The sequence below is a fragment of the Protopterus annectens genome, chromosome 7.part0 (assembly GCF_019279795.1).
Source record: "Protopterus annectens isolate FY-2018-M chromosome 7.part0, PAN1.0, whole genome shotgun sequence".
NCBI classification, from domain to species: Eukaryota; Metazoa; Chordata; order Ceratodontiformes; family Protopteridae; genus Protopterus; species Protopterus annectens.
The window spans coordinates 1050924958-1050940439 of record NC_056739.1 but is presented as its reverse complement, the minus strand read 5'-3'; the positions used below and the strand labels follow the sequence as shown (position 1 = coordinate 1050940439).

General features: G+C 39.0%; 1 protein-coding gene across 3 annotated transcripts in view; it reads right to left on the bottom strand.

The window, feature by feature from the left end:
- FANCD2 (FA complementation group D2) overlaps nucleotides 1–15482 on the bottom strand; it is a 1694389-nt gene that overhangs the window by 1122676 nt on the left and 556231 nt on the right. The gene's annotated exons all lie outside the window — the stretch shown is intronic.

The window sequence follows — 15482 nt, the reverse complement described above, 5'->3', positions numbered from 1 at the left end:
CCAGACAGAAGTACTTATTTGAGATAAAGTTTTTGTCTTGCGACACAAAATTGAGGCCAGCAGTTCAAAACTGAAACGTGGGTTCTCTTTCTCTTGTGGAACAGTGACTTAGTGATAGAAAAGTAAAGACAGGGGGACAAAGAGACTATAGTCACACTCCTCAGTATTCAATGAGCTTTGAACTACCAGACTCCTGTTATAGTTTTTCAAAGTGGTTATTGCCTATATACAACAGTCATTTAGTTTCACTGATGAAAACAATGGTAGCACTGTGTATTCTACTGGCAGAATGAAGGATTTCCTTTGTAGCCACCAGCAGTGTCAAAAACTAGTTCAACGCAGAGGATCTAGCAACCAAACACAGTGCAGAAAAAATTGTGCTGCAATCTCACGTTAACCAGACACAAAAAAAAAAAAATTCAAGATTTCTAAAGTAGTCTCCACCTCTGCAAAAAAAATAAAAGCTGGTCTTACTACTAAACACATCAGGAATTACAGCAAACCAGCTGCATATTCTCCTCTGCCACATTACTAACCAAAGTAAATTCTACATACACGCCCCCCACAGATAAAGATAATTCTATTTATTGTGTTTGCTATCCAGGTTAACACTACTGGGCAGAGAAAGAAATGGAGGAGAAAAAGTCTCCACACAAGTACATAACTAAATATTCAATACACAAGACATAAACCTGACTACATTAAAATGCAATATACAACGTAGACATGGAAATTATGGCAAGCAAAAACTTATGTAATGTACAGGACAAAAAAGTCCAGGTCATGCCTATGATTAAATACAATATACAGCAGCAGCACAGTGAAACACAGTTTAAATGCATTGCATTGCATTGTAACCAGCAAATGCGAAGACGACCACTTCCACCTCAAAAGAGCTTTTATAGACACAAAACTATTCCTTAAAATCAGAAAAATAATTTACTGAATGTTAAGCACTTTCACCCTAAAATCATGGGAACTTCATCAAAATCAAGGGTTATGGACAGTTAAGGTAAGGATGAAAGCGTTCAACATTCAATAAATTATTTTTGTGATTTTAAGGAATCGTTTTGTGTCTCTAACAGCTCTAATGAGGTGGAAGTGGTTGTCCTCATTTCCTGGTTGTTTATTTTCGTGAGGGTTCTCCAAATTTCTTTTGATACATATTTCATTATACCAATAGCTTCTTCTTTTTTTTTTTTAATTCTATTTTGCAGGAAGTTGGAAAAAAATTAATCTTTAATTATAATATGAGTGGTGATCCGGTGATTCACAGCCCTTGAAAGCAAAGTACAACCACAAAAATACCCATTATACTGGTAGGCCTTATGGAATATTTTAACGGAAATAATGTGGAAGGTCTGACTTATACTTACACTCATTCAAAAATACAAAGTCAGTCAGTTTTATGACATCTTTTACATGCATGTATACAGTAAAAGAAGTTACCTCTTAACAGCATTTACTCAACAACTACCTCTCTTGATGTAATGCCAGTGCAGTCAGGTCTTAAGCATCACAGAAGTTTCAGGCATATCAAAATACCAACAAAAGAGAAAAAAGATATTTCTGAGAGAAGGAACAACTTTTATGTTACTAAAAATTTTTTTTGACATATTCCTTCTTAATGGACTCTACTACTTTTGCACTGCTTGTTCAGTCAAGTGTCAGTGTTCTACCAAACATTCAAAGCTCTATTAAAAAGTGATGAGCCTAAACTGGAGCAACTTTTATCATTCTACTATTCTACTTAACTTTTTTGTACTATTATCTGGTCCATTTTTATAGTTGGGCTTGGTATATAGCTTAGAGTATTCCATCATAATATAAAGGATACATTAAGTAACTTTCTGATGTCAGAAAGGTGCCTACCAACCATTTAAGTACCCATTACCTCTAGTAAGCCCTAGTTACATGCTACAGCATTAACAAGTCTCTGCATCAAAGAACAGCAATTGGAAAGAAAATCAAATTTTAAAACATTGTACACTTGGCAGAGTTATGTAATTAACATGTTTTTAAAGTGTTAAACACTGGAGACAGCAAAGTTTTGTGGAAAATGATTACTGACTGTACACCAGGGAGAAGGGAAGCACATTTATCCAAGCAATCTGGGAATGTCAAGAGGCAGATGTGAGACTGAAGCTGCTGTATCCAACTGTCTTCAGAATAAAAGATACTTAAATGTTTATCAACCAAGCAGAAAATGACTTTCCTTTTCATTCTTTGGTTAGTAAGGTCCATAGACAGACTTTGCCAGTGAAACCTTTTTCTAATTTCTACAGGAAAATGCTTGAGAGAAAGAAAAAAACACAGGAGTTAACTAGAATAATCAGGGGTACCTTGGACTTGAAGCAGAGTCTGGTGTTTGGAGATAGACAGGAACAGGAAGACCAGCAACACTGAAATTAATGAACAAATGGGAGACTATAAGCAATCACATTTGTGAAACATGGTTTTGCGAGAAAAGGTGCCCGAGAAAGACCAGACTTTTGTTGACTTTGTTAAACTTGTGGGTGGAATGCAGAGCATATACCCAACTTTATGTCATTAATGTTTAGAAGAACATTAAAAGGGAAAAGTAAGTAAAATAATTTTTGTTCGCATTAGTATTTGTATAAAACATTTTGTGACAAAGTACATGTATGTATATATATATATATATATATATATATATATATATATATATATATATCAAAACAGGTGTGTGTAGTGTGTAATCAGGGGTATTTTAAATGTGGGTGGGGGAGTCGTTTCAGGGACTGTTTGCGCAAAAGATATTAAAGTAAACAAGTACTTTTTAGTATAAAAATATAGGCTTTACATATAACAAAAATAGAGAGGCTTGACAAGACGGCTATGAATATGCTGTGATCTTGGACTACTGGGGTGAAGTGGGGTGTAAAAGATATGCTCTCTTATTTTTACAAGGGTGAATGTCTAGCTTAATGTTCTTGGCTTTAGATATAAACACGTGTTTTTGTAAGTAATAGGGTTGAAAAATATGATAAGATGATGACAGCCATGAAAAATGCTAAGTTTCTTACATCTGCAAAGATTTTAGCTATTTTTTCCTCATTAGCAAATACTCAGTTGGAGTCGAGAAGTCTGCAGCTGAAGATACTTGTACATTCTGTTCTGAGTGAAACTGACACAGACTCATTGTTGACTATTTTTACATAGAGACAAGCTGTCTGGTGGGGCAAGCAATTGATTTTGAGAGTTCTAAACATGCTTTGCTGACAGAAAAGCAAAATTTAAAGGTACAATGGCAAGCATTTCAGTGGAAATTAAAGTTGAAATTATGGGAAGTGAATAAAAGAGGGTTTACCATCATAAGGTCGACCGCACATTGCTCGACTCTGCATAGCAGTGACTTTTCTCAGCAAATCCCATAATGCCGAATAGTCAGAATGTTGCAAAAACACAGAGATCGACATTTCCAACAGCTCTACACCTACAAATGAGTGCTAACACGAGTTAAAAAAGGGGACGGGATTTTGCAATTTGTAACATTTGCAATCGCAATTTTGGGATGTTGCTGCACTCCTTTTGGACATACTCATTCGACCATCTACCAGTCGACCTTATGATGGTAAACCATAAAAGAGAATAGCCTCCCTAGCAGCCATCATAATTTAATGCATTTAACAGAACAGTGTACAACTTAATTTTATTTAAAGACAGCAGTGCATTTTTTTCTTATGACTAAAAATGAAATGTTTTCTGAAAGCAAACAAGCATTTTCTCAAATCTGGGAAATCTGGGAGGTAAACAGAAAAGAAAAGAAGAGACAGCAAACAGTGAACCCAGGAACACAGGCTGTAGCATGGGTAACTTTAATTTTAGGTTAAGTAATGCCTGTGGATTCAGTTGTTGATTTGGGGCATCTGTTCCCATCTAGAGCATTAAACTTCAGTTTTGTGTGTTTGTTCAAAGCTAATAGAGGATGGGGTGTTATGAAAATGTACTTAGTTTTTTTGTTTAAGGGCTGTCATTAAAATAAAAAAGTCTTGAATAATGTGACATTGGTTCAAATGGGATGAGAACAAATGATTGTATAAAAAGATTAGCTTGCCAAATATGTTCATGTGATAAGTTGGAAATACATAATCAAAAAACACTGTCATGTAAAATATGTGGGAACAATAGCATTTTATTATAATGGCTACACTATCCATATTATCCTGGAATGCAAATGGCATTACAGGTATGGACAAAAGGAAAGAGTATTACATTTTATTAAAAAATGCAAAGTGCAAACAGCAATGCTGCAGGAGACACATCTATAAAGATATGAGCATGTAAATTTGACAAAGGAAGACTTCAAAATGGATATTCCACAGAATATTAGGGACAAAGGAAAGGTGAAGTAATTACACTAATTGCTAGAAAAGCTCCAACACTGATAGAAGAGGGTAAAAAAAGATAATGACAGGCTTGCAGTAGTAAGGGGCTATTGGCAAGGGAGGAGGATTAAGCTGTCATGTAAAAACTTCTATTATGCAGCTTAAAAACATTTTGGGAGTTTTCAGCAGGGAATATTGCTTACAGATGGGAAATGGAATTTGATTTTCAATAGTGGGGATGTATCAAGGGGACCTAGAAGAGAAAATACAACAAAAGAGGGCGGATTTCTGAAGACATTTATGACAATATTTGGTGTGGAAGATGTGAATTCAGTAGTAGGAACTCTGACAGAATTTAATTATTATTTCCCAAAGTAAAATAGCTGGGCTAGACCAGACAAAGTACATTTCACAGGAACACACGCATTTAATTGACTGCTTGAACACAAATCCAGTAACTATTTCAGATCATGTACAGATAATAAATGCAGGGTAATGAAATAAAAATGAGACACTGGCATTTTCTCACCTACCTGTTAGAAATAGAGGAATTTAAGAAATGGGCTCTATAAATTATTCGGGAGTTATTAGGGAAGATAGAAATATCTTTAGAAGTTACAGCTACTGAGTGGCTTAAAATGAAAATAAGAGTTTAAAAATAGGGAATAAAAACATAAGAAAGAGAAGGCTGACAAAGATTACAATTTTGTAGAATAAGGTGAATCTCAGAAAAGAAGAGGCAGAAATGCTAGGTGTGAAAGAAAAAATAGGATGCATCTATCTGGGTAATATGCATAAGTTTAAAAAGATTGCTGTTAAGCAATTACTTTTTGACAATACCTCAAGAGCATAAAAACTTTGAGCCCAATGACCTAGGCAACAAAGTAGAAATGGCTGTTGCCAAACTTAGGGAGGCTTTCACATAAAAAAAATAACCAAATATCTTGTAGAGATATTAGAGATATTCCGAAAACTTTATACAAATTTGTATAAAGCAGAAAAATATGAGAAAAAGAAACAGCACAAATTAAAATATTTAAAAATTAATTATGTCAAGGCTGGAGGAAGATGAGACTCAACAACTAACCATTAAGACTGGAGATGAGATAAAAACGGTGATGTATAATCAATCATCAGGAAAGTCTCCAGAGACAGATGGCATTCCTGTTGAAGTTTGGAAGTTAGGGGGACAGAAATGGATTAACATGCAGATGATTTTGTTTAACAGTATTTTAAAAGAAAAAGCACAGTTTTGGAAGAAAGCTGTGATGATGTTACCTACAAACTGTAAAAACCCATCAGACATGGCTTCACATAGATCCATTTCAATTTTAAATCATGATCATAAAGTGTTTATGTTTATACTAGCTAAAAGAATGGCAAATGTGTTGCCAAAAGTGATAGATATGGATTAATTTGCTTTTGTGGATGGAAGGTAAACCTTTGACATTAATAGAACAATGATGATCCAGGGGGAAGCAGAATGTAAGAAAATACTGCTACTGTTGGTAGGTCTTGATGCAGAAAAAACATTCTACGAAGCAAGCTGGGATTTCATGAGAAGGGCAATGGAAAAATTTGCATTACCTGATACAATAAGGTTAATTAGGAAGACAAAGACTGGAACCAATTAAAGTGGGAGGGTTTCTCTCTGATAAGTTGTGCCCGAACAGTGGAATAAGGCAGGGGTGCCCTCTTTCCCTTTGTTATTTGCTTTACATATAGAGCTATTTGCAAAAAATAAATAAATAAAAAATTAAGGGACTCAAAAAAGTGAGGATATAACTGGAATTGTAATCAGAAAATTGGCTTGATTTGCAGATGATATTATGTTGTATCTGATAATTACAGAAAAGGACATCTCAGTGTTGAGAAACATTTTGAAACCGTTTCAAGTCTTTTTGGGATATAAAATTAATGAAGATAAAACAAAGGCCATGGTTATAAATGTGAAGGATTAAGTATTTAAGAATATGGATAAAAAAAAGGCTCGTTATGGCAGCCAAGGATATGTAGGAAGAGACAGAGCAAAAGATAATACAAAAACTGAGAAACTGCAAGCTCTGTTTATGGATATAGACAGTAAGATACAATCAGTGAAAATGTTTCTAGTCCCTTTAGTTTTATATATGGGTCAGGCATATTTTTTTTTATTAACTAGACGAGAGGTCGTGGACAATAATTACTAAAAGAAAGTTACAGGAATTTCCTTGGGAGGGAAAAAGGGCAAGAGTTAAGTGGGATAAGTTGATCCTTCCAATAGGACAGGATGGTTTAGCATTCCCTCATCTAAGGGATATTTTAGAACTACACAGTTAAGGCTCATATACATAACACAAGCAGAAGATTGTAATTCAAAATGGAAAGCAATGATGATGAAGCAGGTGGAAAAGTTCAAGAAATAGAGTAGGATTTTGGATGCAGAACATTAAAGAAAACAACCACCATATATAATTTTATATTATATTCATGAAGTAGCAGAAAGTATTCTAAGAACTAAGGAAACACAAGAATGGAAAAGGGATATTTGACCAATAAGGATGACTGCAAGTAGTAGTATAGAAAACAGGCAAGAAGGGGACAGAATTTACTGGAGAAATCTGGCAAAGGAACCAAGATAGTAGGAACAAATAAAGTACAGCTGTGTACACTTATCATAAATGTAGATGTTCGAGGGTATTCACTGTTGCAGTCATTACATTTGGGTTGAGTCCCAAAGCTATGGTTGCGGGGCTGGAGCTAAACAGCATTAGGAGTGGCTAAGAGGCCCTGCAGAACTGCAGTGGCAAAGCCTGCCCTAGATTTAGAGTAAACAGGCAGATTGTAATGTTTTGTAAAGGTATGCACTGAATTCCAAGTAGCAGCCTCTAAAATGTCTTTGGTTGGTACTCCCCTGAGAAAGCCTGCAGAAGTGGCTGCAGCTCTGGTTGAATGTGGCTTAATGCCCTTTGGCACTGGTTTGCCATGCTGTGAGTAGCAGAAAATAATGCAGTGACCTATCCACTTTGAAATAGTCTGCTTGGAGATAGCCTTTTCTTGTGATGCTGTGGCATATGCCACTAGTAATTGAACTGTCTTTCTGAAAACTTTAGTTTTGTCCAAGTAGAATCTAAGTTGTCTGTGTATGTCCAAAGAATGCAGAATTTTCTCCCCCTTGTTCTGTGGATTTGGATAAAAAGTTGGCAAATGAATTGTTTGGTTAAGGGCTACACTGGATACCACCTTAGGCATAAATGTAAGGTTTGTTCTCAGAGAGACCCTGTCTGGATAAAAAATGATAAAGGGTTCCACAGCCATGCGAGCCTGTAGCTCTGAAACTCGTCTTGCATAAGTTAATGCTAGGAGCAGAGCTGTTTTCTAAGAGAAGAACTTTATATCTGCAGTAGCAGCTGGCTCAAGAGGAGGTAAGGTGAGTTTTTCCAAGACATAATTGAGGTCCCATGCAGGTATTGGCATTCTCCTTGGAGGCCTTAAGTTTTTGGCTCCTCTGAGGTACTGCCTTAATAAAGGATGAGAAAAGAGTGGTGGCTCTGTATTGTAATGAACCAAAATGGCAGGGGCATGGATTTTAACTGATAAAAAAGATAGACCTTTGTCCAGCATCTCAGTTAAGTATTGCAAAATCTGAGGAATATTTGGGACAGCTGTATCAGTTCCTTGAGCTTGGTTCCAAGCGCAAAATCTCTTCCATTTCCCATCATAGGATTTTCTAGTACTAGGCCTTCTGGCTTCTAAAATGACATCCATCACAGCTTTACTCAGAGGTGTGGTTTGTATGGCTACATTATCCGCCATGCTGCCAGGTTGAGGGTCCGGAGTTGGCTGTGCAGAATCTGATTGTTTTGCTAGGACAGTAGATGAAGGTCCAGGCTGGGCATTGGGACAAGTTCCTTAAGATCGGATACCAATACTGGCATGGCCAGTCTGGGGCAATCAGAACCATTTTTGGTTTCTCCTGCCTGACCTTTAGGAGTACCTTGGGGAGGAGAGGCAGTGTAGGAAAGGCATATACTGATAGGTTTGTCCAGTTGAAAGATAAGGCGTCCACTTTCCAAGCTTGTCTGTGATAAGTCCTTGTGCAGAATCTTTTTGGTTGATTGTTTCGAGGGGAGGCAAATAGATCTATGCCCGGGCTTCCCCATTTCTTTGTTCAGAATCTTTTTAGTTGATTGTTTTGAGGGGAGGCAAACAGATCTATGTCTGGGCTTCCCCATTTCATTGTTATCATGCTGAAGACTTGTGGATCCAGGTGCCACTCGTGGGGATCCATGAGGTTTCTGCTTAGTTTGTCTGCCAGAGTATTTTCCTTTCCTGGCAGGAATTGTGCCTGCAGATGAACTTGGTAAGTCGATGCTGTGTCCCATAAAGCCATGGCTAGTCTGCACAGGGGATAAGAATGAGTGCCCCCCTGCTTGTTTATGTACCACATGACCGTAGTGTTGTCTGTCTTTATCAGTAGTTGTCCCAGATGATGTAGGTCCTTGAAGGCTGTCAGGGCATTTTGAACAGCTAGCATCTCTTTTTGATTGATATGTAGATGCTTTTGGTTTGTGGTCCAGGTGCCCTGAATGCCTCTTCCTGCCATGTGTGCCCCCCAGGCATAATCTGATGCATCCGTCGTTAGGCTCTGCCTGGCTGGGGGTAGTGGGAATGGCTGTCCCTTGTTTTTGTGACAAGCCTTTGCCCACCATTGAAACTCCTGTTGCAGGCAGGGAATTGGAGAAATCATTGTTTCCAGACTGTGGCAATGCTGTGCCCAGACCCTTTTTAGGTACCATTGAATTTTCCTCATATGCAGTCTTGCATATGGAATTAGTAAGATGCAGGATGCCATGAAGCCCAAAGCCTGCAGAATTTTTCTTGCAGATAACTGGGCCTTTGTAGCCATTTGCTTAAAATAGGTAGTCAGTTGCCTTTGTTTGTCTGGAGTGAGATAAGCCATCTGGGCAGTTGTATTTAAGCTTGCACCCAGGAATATTATCTCTTGAGAGGGTACTAGCTTTGATTTCTTTTTGCTGACTGTGTACCCTAGGCATGTTAAAAGTCTTATCACAAACATCAGATGCTGTAGTTGTATAAGGCAGTCGTCCAAGTACGGATATATGTGTATTCCCCTTTATCTGCAGTAAGCAATTACTGGTGCCAGGCACTTTGTGAAGACCCTGGGTGTAGTAGATAAGCCAAAGAGCAGTGCAAAGAATTGGTAATGCTTTGAGCCAGCCTTGAATTTGAGGCATCTTCTGCACGATTGTCTGATTGGGACATGCAGGTATGCCTCTTTTAGGTCTAAAGTCACGAGCCAAGCCTTGCTGCCCAGCATGGGCAGAAGCTGCTGTAAGGTCAACATCTTGAATTTTGGTATATCCAGGAAAGTGTTTAGAATAGATAAGTCCAGTATTGGTCTCCATGCTTTGTCCTTCCTAGGTACCAAGAACAGTCTTGAGTAAAATCCTTGTCCCTGCTCTTGCTGTGGTACTTGTTGAATAGCCCTCCTGTCCATGAGAGCTGCGACTTGTTTTTGAGCCTCTGCCCACTGATTTTTTTGGCAGGTCTGGCCAACCATTTGCCCTTGGCAGGGTATGGAAATGAAACTTGTAGCCTTGTGACACTATGTCTAGAACCCATTTGTCCTGGGTTATAATGTGCCAATTTTGAGAAAAAAGTGCTAGTTTTCCCCCTAAGGGTGCTGCCAGAAGATAAGTGCTTGGTGCAGGCAGGGGGAAGTCATTGGGACTGTTTACTGTATGATTGTGATTTGTCCTCTCCACCTTTGGAGGTAGAAGCACTCCACTGCTTAGACCTGTAGGATTCTTGCGGCTGTGATCTGCCTCTAGGGCGTCTGGATCTGCCCCTTTGAGGTCTGCCTGAGACTGGAAAGGACCAATTCTTTGTAGGCCAGTGACTGCTAAATCTAGGTGGCTGTACCTGTAAGAAATCCTTGACCGTTTGCATAGATTTACTTTTGTCCTCCATTTTCTTTAACACCTCTACTGCCTTAACACCAAACAAGATATCATGTTGTAAAGGAGCATCTAATAATTTTGCTTTAACATGGTCAGGCAGATTTTGTTCCTTTAACCAAGCATGCCTCCTAATGACAGAACCCGTAACAGCGACCCTGCAGGAGGCCTCCAGAGAATCAAACCCACATTGCAAAGTATGCTTTCCAACTTGTTCAGCTGCATGCAATAAATCCTGCATTTCTTTGTTTTCTGCACATTCAGAATTTGCCATCATTTTCTGTTTAAGGAGTGTCATTATATATTGCTGATATTCGAGCATATGAAACTGGCAATTTAAGGCCTTTATAGCCAAAGTAGCAGATGTGTAAATCTTTTTTCCCCATCTATCCAGAGCCCTAGAATCCCTGTCAGATGGGGTAGGATTTTTTGCAGTAGAAGCCTTGACCCCTTTTGGACCCTGAGAAATAGTTTCTGGGTCTGCAGTAGGGTTTTTTGAAAAGGAATTTATGAGAGTCAGGGACCCTGTAGTATCTGTCTGGCTTAACAGGATCCGGAGGTAAAGAGTCAGTGGTCAGACTAGACTCCGAGAACACATCTACAATGTCCAACACAGGTGGAACAGCTAGAGGCCTGTGTTGAGGTAGTAAAAGGAAGTCTCTGAGCCTTCTCTTAGATTCTGAAAAATCTTGACTCTCCCAGTGGAAGTGTTCCCTCATGGAATGCAAGGTTTCCCCAAAAGAGTAGTCCTCAGGAGGAGAAGCTGAAGGAATTGATTCTTCAGCATCAGAATCCTCATAGGGAGGAAGAGAATATTTCTGATCAGAAGAGGAATCAGAAGAAATGGAAACCTGATCTGAAGATTCAGTCGGTCTCTTGCCTAGGCCTCTTATCAGAAGGGGGATGGGAACCCCTGATCAAGGTAATTAAGTCTTCAGCCATTTTGAGCACCTGTTTTTTGGGCATGGAGGCCTGTCCTTATGACTGGTGAACTTGTTTCTTTGCCTTTAAAGGTGTTTTAGTCTTTGTCTTTGAAGCCGGTTTAATATATAATTGTTTAGGTCTGAATACACCCTCAGAAGCAGACGCCTGCTCAGCGGCTCGGACCCATCTGAGGGAATAATCTCCGAGGCTCCAACACCTTGAGTTTCCTATGGCCTGGCCCACTCCACGTGGGAGTCGGTAGCGGCCTGTGACTCTAAAGTAGCGGGCATCAGGGGCTGCAAAAGCGCCTCACTGAGAACCGGCGACTTGCTTAGGAGAAGCTTTGTCGTTGGTTTTGGACCTCGGTTGCCTGTCTTTTTTTCTTTTTCTTTGCGTTTTTTTGTGAATTCCGGTAGTCGGATGACTATCCGACGACATTGTATAATTAAATCTTCGCCCAAAATAGCTTAATGCAAAATCGTACTGAAGCTTAATAGTGCATTGGTTAAATCTAGCACACAACCGACAACTAGAAACATTGTGGTCAGGGCCTAGGCAAGGAATACATTAAGAATGAAAGTCCTTATGAGGTATTTGCTTCCCACAAGAAATACAATTATTAACTTTTTCTGACATTGGTCTGGAGCAAGAAAAAAGTTTCCCCAACGGGGTACTTAGCTTTTAATGAAGACTTCGGATCTGAAACTCGAACATGAAAATCTCAGGAGTCGGCCGACCAGCACTTGCGAACTGCTTCTGTTTCGGGCACCGCGCGGCAAGAAAGACCGGATAAAATGGAGTCGGCTGCATCTTTTATACCCCTGACGACCTGACATCAGGGAAGAGGTGACAGCAACTGACGCAGGACCCAAGGCTTTGGAATTCAGGCCGACTTGAGGGCAACCTGCCAGCAGGATAACCCAAATGTAATGACTGCAACAGTGAAACACGAAGAACTTCTAGAGCGAGAAAGGTAATGTAGTAGGATGAGGCCAAGAAGACATCTGGACTGCAAACTAGAGACCGCTTTCCCTGCTATGAATTAATACTAGATTATTGGCAAACAGAAAGGGAAAGGAAAATCTTAAGTGAAAGACCTGCTCTGGTAGAGTTTTTAGTTGAATCTAGAATGGAAGCTACTATTAAAAAGGGATAATTAGTAGGGCATATCAAATACAGCATGAAAACTATAAGCATCAATCAGAGGAGGTTAGAAGAGACTGGGAAGAGAGACTGGAAAAGCAATTTACAACAAGAGAGCAATGGCAAGACATATGTTTAGCTCCCAGATATGCAAGAAAGTCCAGTAGGTTTAAGAGTTTTGCTTTTCAGTGTCTGCATAGGTATATTTATATCTATGCCCTGAGCAGACTCCAAAGAATTTTATCTCAGGCAGATGGCAAATGGAGGTGTGATGGGGAAGAAACAGGTAACTGGGAACATATGATTTGGCAGATAATTCTCTACAAGAGCACTAGGTCAGAAATATTGGGTGAGAAAATGGCTGTAACTGACAAAATGATTCTTTAAGCTTGAACACAGGATTTGAATTGCCTAGACATAGTATGGCCTTATTAAGTTTAATTCTGACACTTATGAAGAACAGCAATTTTTAGAAAATGAAAATCAAAGTCTAAAACAAGTGTATTTGAAGTACTGAATTTTATAAAACAGATAAAAGAACTGGAAAACAGATCTTTAGAAAAGGGAAGGAGCAAATTAAATAGAAATAAATGGAAATTGTGGGAACAATGCATACATAATAATGTTCAGGAGGAGGAGGAGTGAGGTATAAGGGAAGGCAGAAATTCAGCAAGTTATGTAATGTTGGACTGATGACAGTTGCAAAGAAAAGATATGTCATACATAATTGTACAGAAATGAAAAAAATGTTAAGATGGTTTATTTTGTTTTCTGTTAATGTATATTTGCTTATATCTGAAGTCATAATTTAACAAAGGAGTTAAAAAAGTAATCAAATGCTAAAAAATACAGTTCCTAATGTCACACATCATATAATGTTAGGTGAAAATATAAAGTGATTATTTACTAGCATGGCACAGAGGGTGTATATCATAAGTTCGAACGTTGATAACTTCGAACACGAAAACCTCAACCTTGAAAGTCTGAAGACTGAAAATATCGAAGCCGCGAAACAAAGAATTTGGTGGGCCATTTCTGCGGCTTCGCTATTTCCTCCACTGTGGTGCGATCTCGGAGTTGGTATATTTAAGTAGGGGGGGTGGGGGGCCCAACCCCCCATGTTGGGGGTGTGGGGGGGTGTGAACCCCCACATTAGAAATAGTTTGTAGTGTTCGTGTGTTTCGCGTTTTGTACTGGAACAGCATTTTTTTTTCCCAGGGAAAAAAATCGCTGTTCTCAGTCTTCGGAGTTTTCAGCTTTCGTGGTTTTGGGTTCGATGTTATCACATTCAAAGTTTTGACACTTCGATGATGGATATAGACCCTGGCACAGATGCCGATAAAACTGGACATTCTTTGAAGATATGTCCTTTCATGTCAGCATTTTTCCAATAGATGGTTGACTACCATGGACATGGTTAGCTTACAAATTGCCAGTCCCGCCCCCCCCCCCCCCCCACCGAACAAAGAGCTAGCTATTTCATCTTTCAGAAGTTATGCATCCACTTCAGGCAAAGCATAAGCAGGCTGTGCATCCTAGATGTGAAACCCACCCCAGTATCACGGACTACTGTATAAGCTAGTCATATTTAACAAAATGCACACAAGTTGTGCTGTATCCGAGCTTTACACTATATGCAAGCTAAGAATGGCGGGAAACAAACAAGTTAAAGTTAGTGTACTACTGTCTTTGGTAGGGGGGTGGAATGTAACTGTGCACTGACCATATTATGCATATAATTAAAATATAGTCCATTCCAAAGACATGCATCGGGAGCGTTTCTCCCTGGGCCTCCACTGAAAATTGGCTCTGTCCTAGTTGGACTTTCCCAGTCAACAAATGTTATATAAATAAATAAATATACATACATAAATAACCAACCCCCAGAGTTTATAGAGATCGAAGACTAGATTTAAGATGTGCTTTGTTTAAGCTACAGGATGCTTTTTTAATGCAAACAAGACTTAAAAACGAGAAAATTATAAAAACATGACAAATGGTAGTTCTTTCTTGTACTTCTAAAGTAACAAAAGTAGGGTAAGGTTAGTACCTGCTTTTGGCTGAAGGCAATTAGTCATGAGAGTTCTAAACAGTGTAGTGTATTCCAACAAAAACTGCAAAATACAACCTATTTAACTTTTAAAATTAATTGAAAGAGGTACAGTCTTGACACTAAACAGCATTATTACTGCTACTGTCTCCATTATATCAGGCAGAATGGATGAAAAAAGCTCAGACTGGGTCTTATGTTATATCATCTTAGGATGACATACCCACCCAGTTAATTATTCAGTATACAATCCCAATATCTCTTTGGTAGCCATTATTCATATCATGCTACAAAATGTTTCCTAAAGAGGTTGCTAAAATACGTTTGCTGATTTCAATAATAATGGTTTAGGGCCAGATTCTTTCCAGCTGAACAGAATTCTTCAGCAGCAAAGTTTGTCACAAAAAGATGAAGATACACAAAAGGAATAACTCTGTCCAGAGCTTCTTACAACAAACCGCTCTCCCTCAGATTCTGACAAACATGGATGGACAATTTCATACAGGTTTCTCCTGCCGGTCTAGTTGATATGAGCATCCTGTGACTGTGCAGCAACTGCTTATGTACAAGGACAAACCTCTACTACTACCACCTAGGAACACAATTTGTGAGAGATGCAATACATTAAGAACCTAGAGTCTATGCTCTCTCTCTCTCATAAGCCAGTATATATCTGGTACTGAGAAGGTTGTCAATACAAACACCACACCTCAACCACCACCCACTCCTACACAACACACACCTACATATGCGGAGGTCCTCAACAAAAACATACCCAAGCAAGAGAGACTTCTGAGGAAAAAACACATGCAAACTACACTGCCCACCACACCACATACCACACACTGTCCACACACCTGTGCCTCACACCAACTAAGGCCTAACCACAAACCTAACATATTAGTCATAAGAGACTCCATTGTGAGACACACAGATGTGCTCCTCACCAGGCTGGATAAGGAGAAAGTCACTGTTTTGTCAGGTGCCAGAATCCGCCATATCACCCATGCACTTAAGTCTCTCAACAACAGGTACGGTTATGACTCTGTCATAGTC